Below are 22,954 nucleotides of genomic sequence, written 5' to 3'. Positions count from 1 at the left end.
ACAAATTCCCCAGGCAGTCTATTCCACTGCCTCACTGTTCTAGGGGTGAGGGAATTTTTCCTGATATCCAGTCTAAACTTTGGGGCAACTTCAAGCCATTGATACATGTTCTGTTCGACACTGCAAGAGAAAAGGCATTTTCCCTCTTGTTTATGGTAGCCCTTCAGATATTTGAAAACTGCTTTCATGTCCCCTCTTCTGTACCTTTTTTGCAAGCTGAACATGCCTATTCCCTCTCGCCTCTCCTCAACTACACATAATGCTCTAAATCAGACCAAGCCAGTCCCACATAAAGTAGCACTATCACCTCCTGTGTCTTACACCTAATGTTTGTATTGATATATCCCAGAACCACATTTGTCTTTTGTGCAGCTCCCTCACACTGCAAACACATATTGGGTCCACTTTTTGACTCCTAGACCTTTCTTTCTCCATAGTGCTGCCTTCCAGCCAGGTGTCACCCATTTTGTATTCATAGTTTTTATTATTCTTTTTATTATTCCATGGAACATGTCTAATCATGTGCTTTAATGCAAAGTAGCGTTAAAGCATCAAAAACAGTGCTAATACACTAATGCACAGTAAACAGACTAGTGCTCATTAAGTATTACTAAAAAACCCATGCATTTTTGCTGCTGCACATTAGGGCAGTCTAATGCACATTTATTTAGTACCTCACATTAGAGGTATTAAATTTAATGTGCAGAAGCAAACACGCATTAATGAACATGTAGACGTGCTCACGGTGTAGCACCTTGCATTTGTCAACATTGTATAGGATGGTTTGGATAGGGATGATCCTTCCTCAGACAGGCAGTTGAACTAGATGACCTCTCAAGGTCCCTTCCAGCCCTGCTTCTCTATGATTCATCCTGTTAGCTCCAGCCCAGCTTTCCAATCTGTCAAGATCCTTTTGGATTCTGCTCCTGCCTTCCCATGTGCTCACAATCCTCCCAGCCATTACTATCTAGAATGACTGTCTAAGCTGCAGTGTTGCAAAAAGGAATCTAGGTATTATAGTGGACAGAAAGCTAAACGTGACTCAACAGTGAATTATTGTTCACTGTGAAATACAAACAGTGAAATACAAACCCCACCCAAAAAAGAAAAGAATTTGGGGATGTATTAATTGGTTTGTGATATGCAAGTAACAAGTGATTCCTCCATATTTTTCTACTCTGGTAGTGCCTTACCTGGAATACAGTATACAGTTTTGTGTACCATGGATCAAGAATAATGCAGACAAATTATAAAAGCTGTAGAGGAAATCTACACAATGCCTAGGGGTCTAGAAAACAACATGACACAAAAGGAAAGGTTGGAAAAGGTAGGATTTTTTTATTTAGTCAGGAGATGAAAAGACTGAATGGGAATTTGATAGTAGTCTTCAACTATAAAACAGGTTTTTTTAAGAGTGGATAACAATCTTTTCTTCTTTGTGTCTACATGGGACAGGGCAAGAAGTAATGGGATTAAATTGTAATAATGAAGAATTCAGTTGAATATTAGGAAGAACTTTCTAACTGATTAAGGCTGGTTAAGTAGTAGAACAGGTTACCTAGAGAAGTTGTCATATCTCTGTCATTGGAAGTTTTTAAGTGCAGATTAGACAATGTCTGGGACAGCATAGGCAAAAAAGTTCCTTCCCCAAGCAGAGGATTGGATTAGATGACCTTCTAACATTTCCAACTTTTTATATCCTAAAATGTCTAGTTTTGATGAACACTAGGAAATTTTTCAAGAAATTGAAGGTTTTCATGAAAATTCCCAATTTCAAAAACAAAAGAAAAGAAAAACACATTTAAACAATAAAGAAAAATTATTAACTAGTTTTATTATTTACAGAGTTACTGGACTGAGTCCATCACCACATCTTCTGATCTGAAGCCAGTGAACAGTGGTTTAATATTCTGCTTAATTGATGCATCTGCCCACATTTTTATTAATTTTTAAAATTTCTCATATTGTTTTCCTTTTGAAAAGGGAAAAAAAATCCTTCTGAGAAAATTATCTCCAATTAGAGACATATAAAGTTCATGAATTGGATTCTACAAAATAATGACGAAAATGTTCCATCTACTGGAACCCCATGTACAATTTGGTTGTAGGTTGAGAAAGATGGTAGGATGAATACCTGGCATTTTGCTGACTTGGTGAAATGCTAATATGAGGACCATAATTCAGGGCCAACTCCTTCCTGTCAACACTCTAATCAAATGCTGGTCTGCTGTTTGTGTAACTCTAAAGGGGAGAAACTTTTCCACAGAACCAGATCTCTGAATTTAGAGACAACGATGAGGGAAAAATGTCATTTCATATATATATCATGACCGAACCCCTTACTCACAAAGCAGTGAACTGATGGAGTTGACAAACATATCAAAAGCTTCACCAGCTCTTCCCTGGCTGTCACCAACCCCCACACAAGTCTCAGGAGAAGCACTTTTCCATATTACTTGGGCTATACGTTCTCTACAGAGGCATCTCAAACTATAGTCTCTACCAGCAATAGGATTATCTTGTTGCCACTGTTTGTGTTTCCTTTGTATATACAAATTAAGGGATATGGTTTGCCTGATGAGAGACAGCTCAATTTATCACACACCAGTTCTAAAGACATAAGAAATTGTATGAAAGGAATGAGTCCAATTCCAACCCCTCCTCCCCCCCCCCCCCCCCCAAAAAAAAAGTCACCATCCTTCAATTCCAAATGGTGGTAAGGTTAGCCAGGTTTGAATATCAGTGTAAGCTAGAAATGGGACTGACAGCAGACAAACTTACACATATTCAGTTTGGTCTAGCAACCTAGAATCTGGATGCTCATATAGGCAATTTGAATCTCTTGGGCCTGAGAAATTATGGTAGAAAACACAGTCTCCTGAGATAAATGGTGTTCCTATTTCTGGTCCCAGATGGAAATAGTATAGAAACTGATTATTCTCACAATACTTTCAGCTCTGCTGGAATTAGGCATGCAAAGAGAAAATTAGTATGTATAAAAAATTAGAGGGCTACTTTAGAATCTCACACCAGGAATGTATATACATGTTCAAAAGATCCCTGTGCACACATCTTAGCAGTCTCTGCAGGCCCCCTGGTCTACCTGGTGACAGATGACAGGACAGGGAAGCCCTGATTGTTTGACCCATACTGCCTTCCAGGCTGTGTACCCCAACTGAAACATGTAAGTATTGTGATGCTCACAGAAAACAGTAGAGTCCAGCCTGAGTGACAACTGCCTCCCTGGACCCATGGTGGGGGTACAGGGGGAGGAAGGGACTGGGAGTAAAGCATGCTGGATGCTGGAATATTGTGCTGTGGCTTGTCTCAGAAGGTACATGTACAGAAGTTCACTCTAGCAGGAGAAACTCTCCTGGAAGTCTGGTTGTTCCCAAGTTATTTTTCTCCTGGAGAAGCCATTTTTGCTCTAGAAGAAAATTCCTAAGTGTCTGTGCTTGTGTTTTGTTTTGGAAGAGCAGAGAAACTTATTTGTCAATCATTAACCAAGGCTGCTTGTACATGTTCAAATGACCAGGAAGAATTCTCCCAGTTTTGTTTTCCTGGTAGAAAAACATGTCTAGAGACTCCTGAACAAATATTCAAATGCTGAGCCATTGAAGAGCAGAGATCTTGCAGTGCCGGCACTGCGCAGCCAGGGGACCCCTGTGCACACATCTCAGCATGCTCTGCAGGCTCCCTCAGTCTGCCTGGAAGCTGTACACAGGGCAACTCTGATTGGCTGACCCTGACTGCTCAGGACCAGCCTGCATCTCTCTGCAGCTGATGGGATTGCAGGGATTGTGAAGGAGGTACGTTCTGCTCTCTGCCCAGCTGGAGAACTAGAGTCCAGCAAAAGACTTTCTATCTCCTGGGGCGAGTGGGCAAGGGGTGGATAGATGCAAAGAACCTTGGGATTCTGAAGGACTGTACCATGGCTTCTCTCAGAAGAAAACATGGTCAGATATCTACTTTCCCAAGAGTGATTTAACTGTGGTTGTTCCCAGGTTCTTTTTCTCTTTGGGTGGCCATTTTTACTCCAGAAGAAAATCTGAAATATCTGTATACTCATGGTTTCTACTGGAAGATCAATGACTCACCCAGGAAAAAAAAACAATGAGTATACATGGCCCAAAGCTTTGTAGGAAAAGAAAAAAAGTGTATTTTACACACATCCCATCATCAGACTTTACTCTTCCCTACCATAATGTCAGTAACATTATAATTTGCTTACATGCCTGCTTTAAACATACAGAAGGAAACACTGTGACTGATTTATCACTATGCCTAGGTAGGCACAAGATTTAAGTAGAGATCAGTCTCATAGCCTGTGGGTACCACTGACTTTTTAATAGGAAGGATTTTGTTGAAATGCAGTTTGCCAGGGGATTCACATTATCAAGGTCTGATTGTATTTGGAAAATGGTAAAATTGAATCCACTGTATTCACCTCCCAGGCCATTAAATAAAGATATATCCCCTGCATTAAAACAGAAGTTAGCTGAAGATCACACATGCATTCACTGTAATCAGTAACAAGCTAATGGCAATTAACTATAAATCCTCAGGAGACCTAACTGTAAAGGCACTTGAATCAAGTGATATCTGATACAATCCATAAGCCACTGTAAGCAGACAAAAAGCCGGGATAATATTTACAAGCAATGCAATTGTTATGGAATATTGACTGAAACTTACCATTACCAGTATAATTAAAACAGTTCAAAACTGCAGACTGCAAATATCCAGATGTAGTATAAATCAACAGACTGACTATCAAACCTTTGGCATACTTATCTCCACTGTTGCTCAGGTCCTCAGTAGGTATAGTGACATCTTTCTTCTGTTTTTTTACTTAAATGAGTTGAAGATGAAATCCTGGTTTCTTTACAAATTTTGACTATAAAGATGAGTCTTTGGCAAGTCAATAATGTTGATGAATACACAATTCATATGTTTCTGTCAACCTTGGATAACAGAAATACACACACACACACACACACACAGAACGTCAACAGACTTGTTTTTTTTAAATTTAATCTTTCACCTACTAATCATCCAATCTCCCAGCCATCAAATATATTTATATGCTGGTATAAATATGTGTAGCTGGTATGTGCTAGCAGTCCTTTATAATATGCAGTAGATGAGGAAGCATTATTTTAAGTTTTCTGAACTATTACTACTGCCTGTGTCCATTTGTCTTTTTTATTCTCTAGATGTGCCATGACAAGGATTAAAAGCGACACACACCAAACTTTGAATGTCCCGCAGCCAGCTCCAATGGCTTGGATGCTGTCATATCGAGCTACATCAGGAGCAGTGGCTCAATGGCTGCATCTTTGACACATGTCAGAAACTTTTAAATGTCTGCTCTTTTTTTCATCAGGATGCTTTTGTATCCTAGCTAGGGAAGAGATGACATTTTGTGTTTGGGTGGAACTTGTTGTGGTTCCCTCTTCCTGCCTCCTCTAACTGTCAGCCTGAGTTTCCCCTAAACATATCAAAATGCAGACAAATAAACCTTGTCATTTAGAAATATATTCAGTAGTAACCATGCTAGAAAATAATGTTTTAAAAGGAACTTGGGCACATTTTCTCATAGAATGATGCGCTACACAAAACACAGAGCCAGGCTATTTCTGACCTTTGTTATGAGCTGCCTTAGAAGATTGATGTGCACAACTCAGATACACATGGGTTCCTTAACATTTCTGTTCTTTTTCCATTAAAGTGGAATAATTTGGCATATAAAATACACAACATATCAGGGTATTCTTTCGTATTGTTAAGACTTGGAAGAATTAACATTTTGATAAAAGCATATAGTTTAAGGGTAGAAGATGGGTCTCCTAATGTACAATGCTGCACTCTCAGGGCTGAGTCTCATTAGCTGAACCACAGCAGAAGAGAAAAAGTAATCTTGCCTCATTCATTTCAGACAAATATGTTATTTCTTTAAGCTCAATCTGTTGGGGGGGGGCGTTGTTGTCTACAATAAACAGTAACTCAAGTCTTAGACCCTTTGACTATGACTTTTTCCCTTGGGGTTTAACTGATAAAATAAATAGTTTCCCCTCCCCGCCCTCCCAACCTCTTCCTTAGGCAGCATGAAAACTTTACATTTTCCTGGAGTTATTTGTAACTGTATATGGGAAGGCAGACATGTTTCACACTGTTAAATACTGCATAATTTTACTTGGGGGCTCATTTTGCCCACTTCAACTAACCATGTTGCAGCTGGATTTGAGTAACACTTGGACCTATAAAACCTTTGTCTTCTTAAAACAATCATCCAGTCCTAGTTAAGGTGCCTGTTTGCAAACTAATTGCTACAAGAAGAGAGAATACAATTGCGAAACACTTCAGTTTGCTTACTACTCAAAGCATCTCTCTTTCCTTCTTCAAAGTCATTTTAGCACTTGTAAGAGAGGGCATATTTTACACACATTCTCTGCTATTGACCCTGGAGGCATAAGTTACCTCGGGGAAAAAAAACGCCAGGCCCCACTCTCCGTCATTATGCTTGCTAGAAAAAACTGGTGTGAGACAGAAAAGCATGTTCTACTCTTAACTGAGGGTGTACTACTGAATGTTCTGGAAGGCACTGAGACTCCTTGAAGCATAATCTTCCCTGGTGCAAAATCCAGACCAGTGTCTCAGCAGCATCATTTCATTGTAAGACTGCTCCCAGCTCTTTGAAGACTTATTCAGGCCTTTCACTTGAGACCAAAAAAACCTCTTTTTCAAGGTGCATGGCTAGAGAAAACAGCTTGCTTTAGAACCCCATAGACTACATTCATTTGTATGCCTTCCAGAGAAGTTAGGGCTTTGCTAAATATGGCTGCAATAGGTAAAGATGGGGCTTAGTATGTTCTGCCCATTCACTTCCGCTGATGCACTCGAAACCCAGAAATACACCAGCAAGGCTAATCTAAGCTTATTCCAAAGTGGGTTGGAGGGCTCAAGAGTAAACCCAGAAACTTCACAACTATATTTCTGGGTTTGGAGTGTGCCTGTATATGTGGGTGGTCAGGACCCATCATCACCATCACGGTGTAGAGGTTGTAGATCCTTACTTGTTTCTCCAGATGAGATTCCATATTCACTGTTTTGTCACATAAGAGGTCACTTTAAAAGTTAATGGACATGAAATGGCAAACAAATGAATCAAAATACTATTTTACACAGCTCAGAGTCAGCCTTAAAATTCACTGAAGTGGGGGGTCAGAGAGTTTGATACAGTGATTTCTTTTCTTTTCAAGTCATCTGGAAATGTTTCTGACATAGCACTCATAGCTACAAGTTTAGTGTAAGATCAGAGCAACCACATCACCAAATCTCCCAGGGTTCTGCATCCCTTTTTCTTTGTACACAGGGGAGTATCCTGCAGGCAGAATATGAGACTAACAAAGAAATGGCTGGAATCATTAATGATAAAATCTTCTGCTTCATTTGAGAGCTTATTGCGCTTTATGCAGCTGTGATCATAGGAAGGTGAGGGAGGGATTCAACCAGTCTAAACCAGTCAAAACTGGATCAAACTGGTCCAAACAAGATCAAGAGTAGGGCTAGGATCTACAATGACCTGGATAAACTGGAGAAACAGCTTGCATTAAACAAGTGAAATTCAAGAAGGATAAGTGCAAAGTCTTGCACTTGGGACAGAATAATCACATGCACAAATACAGACTGGGGAATGACTGGCTAGGCAAAAAAAAAAGCAGCAGCTCACAGCATTCTGAGCTGTTTTAATAGAAGCATTACTGGATCAAGCAAGGCAAAACTGTTAAAACTGGCTGAAACCAGACCAAGCCAGTCCAAACCAGTCCAAACCAGAAGAAGCCAAACCAGTTGAAACCCATCCAGACCAGATCAAGTGGGTCCAAACTGATTTAAATTAGTCAAAAGCAGATCATACTGGCCAACAGCAGTATGAGCCAGATCAAGCCGGTCAAAACTGGTCCAAACGGGATGTAACCATTCAAAACCAGGCCAAACTGGATCAAACTGGTACAAGCCAGTTTAAAGAAGGCAAAATCACACCAAAATGGATCAAGCTGATACAAACTTGATCAAACAGGTTGAAACCAGATTAAACTAGTCCAAACCAGTCAAAACTGGATGAAACGGGCTGAAATTGGTCCATAACAGATCAAACCAGTCAAAAACAGATCAAACCAGTACAGACTGTATCAAATCAGTGCAAACTGGTTGAAACTGGATCAGAAGAGATTAAGCACATCAAAACTGCATCAAACCAGTTGAAAATGGTCTAAACCAGATAAAACCAGTTCAAATAGCTCCAAACTGGATCAAACCCATCCACATCAGTCAAAATCAGCTCAAACCTGTTCAAAATGGATCTATAAACAGTTTGTTCTGGTTTCAACCAGTTTACATGATTTGATCCAGTGTCTAACCATTTGAATTGGTTTGGCTTGGTTTGATCCATCTGAGACCAGCTTGAGCTGGTTTGGAATATTTTGGTTGAAATTGCTGTGGTGTGCTTCATGAGGCAGCATTATGTGCCAGTGAGAAAGGCTATGTCAGCAATGGTATAGCCTGAACCAGCCTGGCCTTGTTTGAAGCTATTTGAACCTTTTTAGACTGATTTGAAACAGTTGGGACCAGTTTAGGTCACAGTTGCTTCTTTTGGACCAATTTGATATTTTGGTGAGTGTTGGGTTTCACTATAAAAAGTCTTCACAGCTCTAGCTAAGCTCTCATTTTCTACTTCCAAATAAATGCTCTTTTCAGCTACATTTATGAGGCTTAAGAATAAAAAAAACCCCCAAACTACCCCCCTCCCCGAGCTGTTAATGTTAATCACATGTTTACAGCATAAGCATATTCTGAATTTTATCCCTCTCCCATTCTTGTCAATGAAAACTTTCACTTCAATAGGAGGATTTTCTTCAAAGAACAGAAATATACACCCAAACCACAATGGAACAAAAGGGCCATGAGAGTGGGAATTAGACATTGCACTTACAAGGTTTTATTCTAGTTCTGCATCCCTGCTCCAACCAAGGAACAACTCTGTTGAGATGCATTGGCACAAAAGAGCTAAAGGATATGCATTATGCAAATAGCGTTACAGGCTAGCTATTTGTCATGGTGTCATCAACATCATTGTAATAGATAAGTCATTGGCAATAGGGATCAACCTCTAGGATCTTTTGATCAAATAGCATGAAGCCTTGTACAAATCTCTGGTAATAATTTGCAGACTCTATGAAAGACTGGACTTGTTTCCTAGCTTTTAACATGGGCAAAAATTTAGGGTGGCTTGCACCTTAAAGGATTGGGATGTATTTGCCTCCTGCTCAGCCTGCCAGCCTAATAATACACCATGGATGCACCCAGCTTACATTTTGATATATTGACAGTTAAAGACATCTCAAGTCTCTCTAGTACAGCTTCCACCTCCACGTATCTTAAGTGTTCATCCCAACTCTCACTGAAGATGAAATATCATACATGTAAGCACAAGCAAAGTCATTTAGTCTGGTCAAAACTGGATCAATTCAATCAAAACCAGTTGAAAGCAGATTAAATTGGTAAAAACTGGATCAAGCAGGTCAAAACCAGATCAAACCGGTCCAAACTGATCAAGCTGGTTGATTGTGGTCGAAACTAAATCAAACTAGTCAAAGGGGTCAAAACTGGTCCAAACTAGATCAAGCCAGGTGAAAGTGGTCAAACCCAGATCAAACCATTCAAAAGCAGTCAAAACTGGATCAAACCAGTCCAAGTTGACTGAAACCAGTCAAAATGGATTGAAACCAGCTCAAACCAGTCAAAATAGGCTGAGACCAGATCAAATTGGTCCAAACCAGTCAAAACCAGATCAAAGTGGATCAAACCAATCCAAATCATTCAAAGCCAGAGCAAACTGGTCCAAACCATATATAAATGGATCAAACTGGTCCAATCCAATCAAAGCTGTTCAAACTGGTGAAAACCAGTCAGAACAAGATCCAACCAATTAAAGTCAGATCAAACTGGTTAAAATTGGATCAAACCAGATCAAACCATATCAAATCGTTCAATCTGGTCAGAACTGGTCCAATTTGGTCAGTGCCAGATCAAACCTGTCCAAACTGGATCAAGCTGGTCCAAATTTAAATTACAAATGAGAGATGAAGGTCATTAAAAAACTCTCTATTAAAATGAGCTTCCAGCCATGAATAAGTCTAAGAACCCCTGTCTTAGTACACTTTTGTTACTAAACCAGTAAAAAAACCATGCATCATGTGCAAAATGGATAAGTTAACCTGGCCAGAGGAAACTTTACTTTTGGAGATTTTTGCCTTTTGAGAAGCTTGCCATCACAACTGCACCATTGAAGTTACAGCATTTTTCTGCATTTAAATGCACGAGTACAACCAACACAAAATACACATTGTATAAGATGCTGTTACCCTAAGAAGCTGCAGATGTTGAGATGATGGTGATGTTTTGTGAATATGCCATGACCACAACTTAGTTTGTCCTTAAAAATATCTGCTCCTTGAAGGCTTGTGAAATTTCTGATTTAAAATCATAATCTAACTGTCAGCAGGACTAAAGGGTCAGCTTCAGGTTGACAACACCACTACAGGCAAGTCCAACAGAGCTACCTAATCTAAAAGGTAACTTTTAGGAGCATGTAGATCTCTTAGTGTTATGTATAGAAAGTATATTAATTCATGTAGCTTTCCTGAAATGTGTTCTGGGCATTTTTTGCATTCCTCCAAGCAGCCAGTACCAAAGGAAATGCTTCCAATGCTTCTGATTTGTAAACCTTTGAAAGAAAATATTCTTACTAAATATGTTTCTGTATTTAGTCCCCTTCTCATTTAAACTAAGGCTCCTTTATACCATCCTAGCAGTGTAAAGGGGCTGTAAAATGAGGGTAAATTACAGTTAAACTATTGTCAGACCCCTTTATGCTGTCACAGAGGTATGAAGATGACTTTTTTATTTCTGTTCTGTTAAGACCTCATTTCTTGCAGTGCTCAGGTGTTCTCCTTCATTGAGCTTTTGGATTTTAAAATACTGTACTAGGGGAAAAATTCCCTCTGTATTTCTGAACAGCCAGAAATGTCATTCATGGAATTTTTTCTTTGTGTCTCTCTAGTTCTGGTGCCTCTGATGTCATAACCCACTGAGGAAACATTTCCTCACAAATGTGGGATGTGCTGGGATTATGGGACTGTGCAGAACCACACTATAGTGTGGACAGATGTGCTTGGTAGGTCTCCCAAGTGCAGAAAAAAGCAGCACTGGAAGATGGAAGCCAAACTTTATTGAATGGAGTTTGAAATTCATAAAGGCTGTGCTCTACCTTAACACTACCTCAGATGAATGGAAGGTAAGTTCCTCCATAACATGGTCAGAATTTCAGTTTGAAGAAATCTCTGTGCAGGCCCAACACCATTGTCAGTGCTAAACTAGAGCCCTCATAGGAATGGCTCCAAGCAAACTTGTTTAGTTGTGTGTGTCTTCTTTATTTGCTAATATTTTAATGTTCAAAAACACTTTTTGGTTACTATTATCTAAGATGCAACACCCACCATTCTGTAACAGTGGCTTCAGATGTTGAGACCCTTGCTCAGGCCAGATAGTACCTTACCTCATGAGTAGATGCATTTGAGAGGAGCAGGTGGGCATCAGAATGGGTGCATCCTGATGAGCCCACACATGCCTCTTGCCGTGTCTCAAAGCAGTCTGAGATGTGACAAGAGGTATGCTGGGAACAAAAAAACTGTTTTGGATCTCCAGGTATCAAAATAAAATGGGGGAGGGGGGTATGGTCCCCAACTATGCCCTGAGGAAACCCAGCAGCTGGCCCTCCAGAGAGACACACTGATTTCTGTCCAGAGCATCTCTATGGTGCTCCTGCTGCCCCAGCATGTGGGGCATGAACCCTTAGCATGCTCAGCCAAGCAGAAACACAGCAAGGATCAGGACTTGGGCACTGTCATGGATAAGTAAGGATGTGGGAGTGTAGGGGTTATGGGTGTGGGTGGGTGTGAGGAGTGGCAGAGGGATGTTGGGGGGATGGAGTGTTGGGGGAACATGCAGTCTGTGGGTGGGTTTGTGGAGGGGCTTGAGCAAGGACTGCCACACATCCGCGCCACTGGAGGCTCTGGCCACAGTGGGCCCTGAGCTCCCAACAGCTGCTGTTGCTATGGGGGTGAGCTGTGGGCCCTGTGGAGGGAGATGGGGCCCTGAGAAGGGGCTGGGGCTCTATGGGGAGGGGCTGGGGGCAGTCCATGTGCTGTGTGGAGGAGATACACCCTGCAGGGGAGCAGGGGAACCACCCTTCCTACACAGTAGGGGTAGTGTCCCCAGGTACCAGTTGGCCAGGCCCCAGAAACTCCTGTCTATTTGTATCCTTCAAGTACTGTGGACCCTAAGGCCCACCTGGCTAACTAATAGCCCCTATTGTGTGGGGCCAATGGGTGAAAGATACAACAGAATTCTTGGGACAACAAAGGCAAAAACCAGGTTAGGAGTGATGTGAAGTTCAAAGGGTCAAAACATGAAAATGAGTGCACCTAAGGGGGACACCGAGCAGAGCCCCCCGGGCTACATCTAGTGGTCCACAAAGTTACCCAAGGAGCCAGTGGATGCTACCCACTGGTGCTCTACCTGGAAATATGCATGGACAAATGAAAGGAAAGCAGCCCCACAGTCCCTGGTAACCTTTTCAGCCAGAGCCTCCTTCCTGGTCAAGTACAGGACCCACCTGGCCAGGGCCAGGGCCAGGAGGAGGTTGACCAGGAGATCCCAAGATTTGGTGGGGCTGTGGATGGGGTGACCAAAAACAGAACGCTGGGGGGTGAAATTCAACCAGAACCTCAGGAAGAAGTTCTGGAGGTGGAGGGGGCTGCAGCCTGGCACACTTGAGGGTCATGTGCGCCAGGGCCAGGGTCATGTGCGCCTCCCTCTGCCTGCAGAAGGGGCAGAGACCAGGGCATCTGTGAAGATTGCCACATAAATGCCCATGGCAGCAGCTCCATGGAGAAGCCACCAGCTGAGGCCCCCAGTAGCTCATGGGATGAAGGTGGAGTACAGGCTCTGCCCCTGAAGTGCCCCAGCCATGCCTCACGAAGCAGGTCCCACCTGTTGGTATTTGGGTAGGACATGAGGGAAGTATTACGGATCATGAGGCACATGAGTGTGTAGAGATGGCGGCAATGGACAGTGGAAAAGTGGGCTGGTGTGGTGTCCTCCAACTTGTTTAGATGGTGGAGCAGGGAGCGCCGCGAGGCCAGGTGAGGTGCCGGCACTGTGACAAACTCCAGTGGACTGGAGAACACAGGGGGGTGGGGACTGCTATAACGCAGGACCTGGTCAACAAGGGCAAGGGTGTCAGGAGGTAGGGCAGATTTTACCTCACGGACCAAACAGCAGGTTGCACATGTCATGGGTAGACCCATGTGCTGGGTCAGCACAGTGGGGGTCCACCCACTCCTACCTATCATAGTCTAGGAGGTCTCCAATATGGATGACACTAGCAAGAATCAACCTCTGTCGCAACCGGGGCACCTCTGCTGTTGGCACCTCCAGCTGGGGGGTTCCAGAGGAGGGGCTCAATGAGCAGATTGGCACCCTAGGTGAGTATTGCTGGGGACTTGGAGGTGGAAACCAGCCTCCAGGAATGAAGGAGGTCCTGGTAGTACTCTGGCAGCCCTTGCAGGTCCTGCAGGGAGAAGCCCCACAGGCCAATGAGCTGCCAGTCATATTGGAGCCACAGGAAGTGGCAGAGGAAGGCATGTCCCAGGTGGCCCCATTCCACATAGCTACCAACACTGTATTGCAGTCACTGCAGGACCTGAAGGTGGAACATCAGGACCTGGCTGCACAGAAAAACCAGGCTTTGGCTGTCCTCCCGGAAGGGGAGGCTCAGGACCTCCACAGCGACCCAGTGCCATCCTGGCTAGAAAAACTCCAGCACCCATCTCTGGAGCCCTGCCAGGACCTCAGTGAGCCCACGCTCCAGCAGGTCCAGCAGAGAGTGGATAAGACTGAGCCCACCTTCCACCCATTCCCCACTGTCAGGCCAAAGCTCTTGACCCAGTTGAGTCAGGGCAGAGGAGACCACTGAGTACACCACCTGGCAGGCCTCCAGTTGTGCCACGTAGCCTGAGTCCTGGACCACAAGGAGTACATTGTTGGCATACGCTGACAGGACCAGCTGCACCACTGGCTTCCGGAGCATCAACCTCACCACCCACCTCTGCAGGAGAATGAGGAAGGGCTCCAGGACCAAGGCATACAGTTGGCCCGACAGCGGGCACCCTTGATGCACCCCTCTCCTGAATGGGGCGGGCTATGTCAGGGTCCAGTTGAGCTTGAATGAACACTCTGCAGAGGTGTAGACCACTTGGACAGCCTGCACAAAACGGGGCCTGAAGCCAAAGTCCCGCAGTATGCCTATGAAGTACCAATGATGCACTCTGTCAAATGCCCTCTCCTGATCCAGGGATAGGAGGATGAAAGACAGGCCAATCCAGTGTGGTAGCTCCAGGAGTTCCTGAACAAGGTACAGGCTGTCAAAGATGTATCATCCGGGCACTCCGCATGTCTAGTCAGGATGGATCACATCCATTAGCATGGACTGCAGGCACAGCAAGACGGCCTTTGCTGCCACCAGGAGGGTCAGCATGGCCCTCCAGTACAACAGGGGGAGTTCCCCACTTCCCTCGGATTCAGCCCAGACTGCAGCAAAGTCTGGTCTGAGGACCTCCCAGAAGGACCAGTAGAACTCTGCGGTCAGCCCATCAATGCCCAGCACCCTGTTGCCAGGCATCAGGCGGAGGGTGAATGAAAACTCAGCCTCTATCCAGTCCTGGTAACCCATGCTGACCTGTGAGAGTCCCCCCCACAGGGTCTGACAGGCTTCAGCATCAGTCGGATTCAGGGAGAAGAGCTCTTCCTAGAAGGCCCGTGCACGCCGGTGCATCTCACCCGGATCTGTGAGGGGGTGCTGTCACCCACCAGAAAGCAGGTGATGTACTTCTTGGCCCCCCACCTCCTCTCCAGGGCATAGAAGAAGCAGGAGACACAGTTCATCTCCTGAAGGAGCTGGACACACAAGCAGACAAACGCACCATGAGCACGGTGGTCGTCCAGAGCACGTAACTCTTTCTGCCTCTCCTGACACTCTCCATAGAGGGACAGGTTGGTGGGTCAGAGGCCAGGCATCTCTCCAGCTCCAGTATTTCCTGCTTGAGCTGCTCCTGAACCACCTCCCTCTGCCGGGTGTGCTCCCGAGCATAGCTGTGGCAAAAAAGCTGGATGTGCACTTTCCTCATCCCCCACTGTCTCTGAGCCAAGGGGAAAAGCTGCCTATTGCTCCTGCCAGCCCAGCCAGAACTCCCAGAAGGCCTTCCTGAAGCCCACATCCTCCAGCACTGGCATTTAAATACCAGTAAGCCAACCCCAGATGCCCAGGCTCTAGCGTGGCCTGGGCCCAGACAAGGTGGTGATCGCTGATGCCAGAGAAGTGGGCCCGGGCAAAGTGCGGCAAAGAGATAAACCCAGTCCAACCTAGACTGGCATGCCTGCTCCTCCCCCACCCTCACATTGGTGAAGGTAGGGGAGCCAGTAGGATGGCAGGCACACCAGACATCTACCAGGGAGTACTCCATCAGGATCTCCCCAAGGATGCCCACAGCAGCCTGATTCCATTCCCTGCCCAACTGGTTTCTAATTTAGGGTGATGTTCAAGTCCCCACCAAGGACCATGGTGCCAATGTAACTAGCCACCTGGTGGAAAAAATCCACCAACTCCAGGTCCTTCACATGGGCATACATGTTCAGAAGGTTCAGGACCAGTCCCTGCACTTGGACCCGGATGTTCAGCAGGTGGCCCAGCACCACCTTGGTATGCTGGGGAACCTCTGGCTGCAGGCCTAGGGAGAACAGGGTGGCCACCCTGCAAGAGGTGGCCAAAAGGTGATTAAAAAAGACCCTGCCTCCCCACTCCAGCCATGAATTAGGTTCATTTGGCAAGTGTCATCATTCTCCTGCAAGAATACCATGGGGTACCCCCCCTCCTGAAGGAAGGACAGCACCTGGCATCTCCAGAAACCCTTCCTGCAGCCCTGGACATTGAGGGTCATGATCTTAAACAACCGCATGGCTGGCGGTGTGGAATGGACAGTTCAGCAGGGGCCTTGCACATCTTGACGCCCAGTGTGGGGTTCGCTGGCTCACGCAGTGCCCTCCCATAAGTATAGAGGGCATCTACAAAATTGCAGGCCCACCTATAGATTCAGGCACTGCAGCTTTTGGGCACCTTGCCTTCCCCTCCAGCACCCTTGCAGTGGTGAAAACACTGTCAAAATATCCTCAGTGTTCCAAGGTGAACTGTACCTTGCTGGTGGACCACCAGGTATAGTTGTGGTCAAGAAATGCAAGTAGTTCACCCCTGGGGACCACCAGGACTGAGTGGTCTGCTGGTTTTTGGGCATCCTCCTCCTGGTCCTGAGGGTTTAATGGGCTCCTTAGGCACTGTCTGAACCCCCTAGTCAGTTCAGACCCTGGACTCCGGTTAGGAATGCAAGAGTTTTGCAGCCCCTTGGAGCAGGAGTGGGGATAAGGGTGGAGCTCCTTCACAAGATGGTAGGGTAGAGCTGGAGCCCTGGGGGGTATACACAGGGCCCTTGACAAGATTTGCCTGTTGATTAGGGGACCCAACCCTGACCCATCTGGTGCGGGACCATGGGGCAGGCTGGAAGTGAGGTTTGTCTGGGAGAGAGAGGGAAGAGACTGGACGAGTGCTGGAAAGAGGGCCCCACTGCCTGAGCTGCAAGGGCCAGTGGTGAAGGGTCCAGGCCCCACAGCTTGTATAGCTGTGGTTGTGCACAGCTGTCTGTGCATAGCTGCAGCTCCCATGCTGGGGGCCATGTTGGTGTAGCTGGGGCTAATGTCAGGGACAGGCTGAGAGGGTGTGCTGGCTGGTGTGGCACACCTGGTCCCCTCAGGTGCCAGTGGTCTAGGCTTGGGGGTGGGCCCTTGCCCTTCCCACCCCCAGCTGTGGAGGAGGCTGAAGAGGAGCCCTTCCCACTGCCCTTGCCTTTGGTCCTTGATGGCAGGGGAAGAGGCTTGGAATCCACTCCAAGGCAGGGGGGCTGGCCAGGGGAGACCCCCTGGCCATGTTGGGTCCTTTCTGGAGTCCCGCCTGCACCTGCAGTGGAGGCTGCAGTCTTCTCCATCCCCACAGGAGGTTGGTTTGAGTCTGCCTCTGGTGTAGGGGCTGCAGGGGCATGCATCCCCTTGGGTACTTGGATGGGATCTGCCCCCATAGTGGGGACTGCAGGAAGTTTTGTGGGGGCATCTGTCCTGCCCCAGAAGGTTCCTGCCCTGTCATTGCTTCACGTGAGGGACAGAAAAACAATAGAGAAAACCAAACTATACAGTGGGGCTGGTGAATCTAATAGGGGCAGGTTGGGGTTGTGGGGGAAATGTAGCAGGGGGGGCTGAAGCTCATTGAACTACAGCCCCACAGGAAAAAAAACAGGAGGCTGTCTCCCCGACTGCAGCTTGGCAGTGGGCTGGGCAGCAGGCCAGAACAAGGGTGCAGAAGCTGGCATGTGGTGCTGGGGTGTGGTGCAGTGGACCCTTCCCTGAGGGGGGCAGCAGTGTGCAGCGGAGTACCCCCCCACCATGTGGGGGCAGCAACAGCAGCAGCAGCAGCAGCCCAAGGCAGGAAGGGGTATAGACAGCTTACCCACAAAACTGGAGAGGAAGCCATTCCACTCACAGAACAGGCAGAAGGAGACAAGTTGACCTGGAAGAAGAGACACCAGGTGCTTGTCATAGGCAATTCCATCCTGAGAGGTACAGAGGGTTCCATCTGTCACCAGGATCCCATGACACGCGAGGTCTTCTGTCTCCCTGGAGTGAGGATTCAGGATGTGATGGAGATGATCCTGGCCATTATCCAGTCCACTGATTACTACCCCATGGTCCGAACCCATGTGGGCACTAATGATGTGGCCAGGAGCAGTTCTAGTCACCTGATGGACTACCAAGCTCTGGGGGGCAAACTGAAGGAGACAGGGGCACAGGTGGTCTTCTCATCTGTCCTTCCAATGAGCGGAGGTGGACGATGCCATAAGACCTGCATCAGAGAGGTCAACTTGTGGCTTCGGAAATGGTGTCTCGACGTGGGCTTTGACTTTTTGGACCACGACCCATACTTCAGAACAAAAGATACGCTCAGGTGGGATGAGATTCACCTCTCCCCCAAAGGTAAGCATGTGTTCTCTTTCAGGTTGGCTGATCTCCTCTGGCAGGCTTTAAACTAGGCCCATCAGGGGAAGGGGAGATTGAGGACAGAGGTAGCCACGGAACACTGAACCAGGAAACACCCACAAGAACAGCCCAGCCAAAACAGGCAATGAGCACAAGAAATACTCAGGTAAGAGACAGGGGCCCAGATAGTCCTGGGATTAGGGGGGCAGTGCATACACCTTCAGGAGGCCTTAAATGCCTCTACACTAATGCTCATAGTATGGGGAACAAGCAGGAGGAACTTGCCCTCCTGCTAGCTAACAAACTCAGACATAGTGGGGCTCACTGAAACTTGGTGGGATCCAGCACATGACTGTGCAGTAAACATAGATTCATAGATTCTAAGTTTGCAAGGGACCTCAATAGATCATCAAGTCCGACCCCCTGCATAGGCAGGAAAGAGTGCTGGGTTTAGATGACCCCAGCTAGATGCCTATCTAACCTCCTCTTGAAGACCCCCAGGGTAGGGGAGAGCACCATCTCCCTTGGGAGCCCATTCCAGACCTTGGCCACTCTAACTGTGAAGAAGTTCTTCCTAATATCTAGTCTAAATCTGCTCTCTGCTAGCTTGTGGCCATTATTTCTTGTAACCCCCCAGGGGCGCCTTGGTGAATAAAACCTCACCAATTCCCTTCTGTGCCCCCGTGATGAACTTATAGGCAGCCACAAGGTTGCCTCTCAACCTTCTCTTGCGGAGGCTGAAGAGGTCCAGGTGTCCCAGTCTCTCCTCACAGGGCTTGGCCTGCAAGCTCTTAACCATACGAGTGGCCCTTCTCTGGACCCTCTCTAGGTTATCCACATCTCTCCTGAAGTGTGGCGCCGAAAACTGCACGCAGTATTCTAACTGCGGTCTGACCAGTGCCTGATAGAGGAGAATTATCACCTCCTTGGATCTGTTCGTCATGCATCTGCTGATGCATGATAAAGTGCCATTAGATTTTCTGATGGCTTCATCACACTGCCGACTCATATTCATCTTGGAGTCCATTAGGACTCCAAGATCCCTTTCCACTTCCGTGCCACCAAGCAGGTCATTTCCTAGGCAGTAGGTATGCTGGTCATTTTTCCTCCCTAGGTGCAGCACTTTGCATTTCTTCTTGTTGAATTGCATTCTGTTTTTTTCTGCCCATTTGTCCAACCTGTCCAGGTCCGCTTGCAGATGTTCCCTGCCCTCCGGTGTGTCCACTTCTCCCCACAGTTTTGTGTCATCTGCAAACTTGGACAGAGTACACTTCACTCCCTCGTCCAAGTCGCTGATGAAGACATTGAAGAGTATAGCTCCAAGGACGAAGCCCTGTGGGACCCCACTGCCTTCCAGGTCAACACCGACCCATCCACTATGACTCTCTGTGTGCGACCCTCTAGCCAATTCGCCACCCACCAGACTGTGTAGTCATCCAAGTCACAGCCTCTTAACTTGTTCACCAGTATGGTGTGGGATACCGTATTGAAAGCTTTCCTGAAGTCTAAGTAAACGACGTCAACCCCTACTCCTGCGTCCAGGCGTTTTGTAACCTGGTCATAAAAAGAGACTAGTCAGGCATGATCTCCCTGCTACGAACCTATGCTGGTTTCCCCTCAGCATAATTTGTCCTGCCAGGCTCTCGCAAATGTGAGCCTTGATAATTTTTTCAAAGACTTTGCCAAGAATGGAGGTGAGACTGACTGGCCTATAGTTGCCCGTGTCCTCCTTCCTCCCCTTCCTGAAAAGGGGGACCACATTGGCCCTTTTCCAGTCCTCCAGTGTTCAAATATTCCCACCAGTGGCTGTGCAATGACGTCAGCCAGTGCCTTCAGTACCCTTGGCTGGAGCTCATCCGGGTCTGCCGACTTAAATGCATCCAGTTCCTCCAAGTGACTCTGCACCATCTCAGGGTCTACGCATGGTAGTCTGGCGCCCTGCTGCTGCCTCTCCACAATCCCAGTGAGAGACTTGTCTTGCCCCTCACTTAGGAACACTCAGGCAAAGAACTCATTGAGGAGTTCAGCCTTGTCCCCCCTGTCCATCACCAATTGCTTCTGCTCATTTAATAGGGGTTCTATTCCACATCAAGGGCTATAGGCTGTATAGGAGGGATAGAACAGGGAGGAAAGGTGGGGGTGTGGTGCTCTACGTCAAAAAGCAATACACATCCTCAACAAACAGCACTGGGTCAGAGGAGGGGTAGTCTGAAGTGCTCTGGGTCAAAATATAATGGAGTTAGGGGGAAAGAGACTTAATGGTGGGCGTCTACAACAAGCCACCCAACCAGGGGGAAGAGCTGGACTGGGAATTCTTAGGTCAGCTCGTGGAGGCAGTTAAGTTAAGCAATGTGGTCATCATGGGTGACCTAAACTATCCAGACATCTGCTGGGAAGAGCAGTCAGCTAGGTCTGTCTGCTCATGTAGGTTCCTAGCTGAGTTACAAAACCTCCATCTAACGCAGGAGGTGCACAGTCCCACCAGGGGAAATGCCTTGTTGGACCTGGTCCTGGCTACAGGTGACAACCTGGTGAGTGGACTGAGGGTTCTCGACCACCTGGGCGATAGCAATCATCACCTACTGGAATTCACCATCCAGCGCAGGGTGTCAAAGGCCTGCAGCAAGGCAGTAGCCCTGGACTTCAGGAGACTGGATTCCAATGAGGTAAGGAGACTAGTCAGGGAGGCACTGAGGTCCCGGAGGGGAGGGGAGTTAGGAGTCCAGTAAGAGTGGTTGTTCCTTAAGGAGACGATCCTCCAAGCCCAAAGGGTGACAATCCCAAAGTGGATCAAAGGGGGCAAGAGTGCTCAAAAGCCCCCATGGCTAACCAAAAGCATTCAGGAATGTCTCCAAGCTAAAAGGGAGGCATACACCCAGTGGAAGGTGGGGGGTCATCACCAAAGAGGATTATACCTCCCTGGCTCAAGATTGTAGGGATGCTGTTAGGAAGGCTAAGGCAGAGACAGAACTGGGACTAGTGACCCAGATCAAAGATAACAAGAAGCACTTTTTTAAATACATAGGGGGTAAAAAGAAGGTACTGGGTAATGTGGGGCCTCTGCAGGACATGCTAGGAAATCTGGTGATCGCACCAGATGACAAAGCTAACCTCTTTAACAATTTCTTTGCCTCCATCTTTTTGAGCAGGGACCAGGTCATCCCCCCACCAGGATCCCTGACAGACCCAGGGGAGGTGCAGCCAAGCCCAGGGTCAGTGAGGACCTAGTCAGGGAACTTCTGGTGGGACTAAACGTGCTCAAATCAGCAGGGACCGACAATCTCCACCCCAGAGTGCTGAGGGAATCAGCAGAGGTCATTGTGGGACTCCTGGCACAGCTTTACGAGCACTTATGGTGCTCTGGCCAGGTGCCAGAGGACTGGAAAAGGGCCAATGTGGTCCCCATTTTCAAAGAAGGGAGGAAGGAGGACCGAGGAAACTATAGGCCTGTTAATCTTACCTCAGTCCTGGGGAAGCTCTGAGAAAATTATCCAGGAGCACATCTGCAAGGGACCAGCAAGGAAGATTATACTTAGGGGCAATCAACATGGGTTCATTAGAGGAAGGTCCTGTCAAACCAACCTGGTGGCCTTCTATGACCAGGTCACAAAATCCTTGGATGCAGGTGTCATGATGGACATAGTCTTTCTGGACTTTAGGAAGGCCTTTGACACGGTCTCACCCTATTCTCATTAAAAACTTGGGTGACTGTGGTGTCAATACCTACATGGTCAGATGGGTCACAAATTGGCTGGAGAGCTGCACCCAGAGAGTGGTGGTGGATGGGTCTTTTTTGACCTGGAGGGATGTGGGCAGCGGGGCCCCCAGGGCTCGGTCCTCGGGCCCACACTGTTCAACTTCTTCATCAGCGACTTAGACAAGGGGATGAAAACCACCTTGTTCAAATTCATGGATGACACTAAGATATGGGGAGAAGTGGGCACGCTAAAGGAGAGGGACAGGCTGCAACTAGATCTGGACAGATTACAGGGGTGGGTGGATGAGAACAGGATGGGTTTGAACACTGACAAGTGCAAGGTACTGCACCTAGGGAGGAAGAACCAGCAGCATACCTACAGGCTGGGGAACTCCCTTCTCATCAGCACAGAGGCAGAAAAGGATCTTGGAGTCATTATTGACTCCAAGATGAACATGGGCCACCAACGTGGGGATGTGGTCAGGAAGGCTAACTGTACCTTGTCATGCACCCACAGATGCATCACAAGCAGGTCCAAGGACATGATCCTGCCCCTCTATGTGGCACTGGTCAGGCCGCAGTTGGAGTACTGTGCCCAGTTCTGGGCGCCATGCTTCAGGAGGGATGTGGCCAGCATTGAGAGGATCCAGAGGAGGGCCATTCACCTGATCAGGGGCAGCAAGGCAGGCTCTACAAGGGGAGGCTATGGGATCTGAAGCTGTTCAGCCTCCACAAGAGAAGGCTGAGAGGGGATCTGGTGGCCACCTATAAACTGGCCAAGGGCGACAAGTAGGCAATGGGAAAGTCCCTGTTCCCCCGAGCACTACTGGGAGTAACAAGGAATAACGGTCATAAGCTGACTGAGAGTAGATTCAGGCTAGATATCTGGAGGCACTACTTCACAGTCAGGTCAGGGTGGCTAGGATCTGGAACCAACTTCCAAGGGAAGTGGTGCTTGCTCCTACCCTGGGCATCTTCAAAAGGAGGCTGAATAATCACCTA

This window comes from Alligator mississippiensis, chromosome 6 (genome assembly GCF_030867095.1).
Source record: "Alligator mississippiensis isolate rAllMis1 chromosome 6, rAllMis1, whole genome shotgun sequence".
Taxonomy (NCBI): domain Eukaryota; kingdom Metazoa; phylum Chordata; order Crocodylia; family Alligatoridae; genus Alligator; species Alligator mississippiensis.
Note: the sequence above shows the minus strand (reverse complement) of the source record.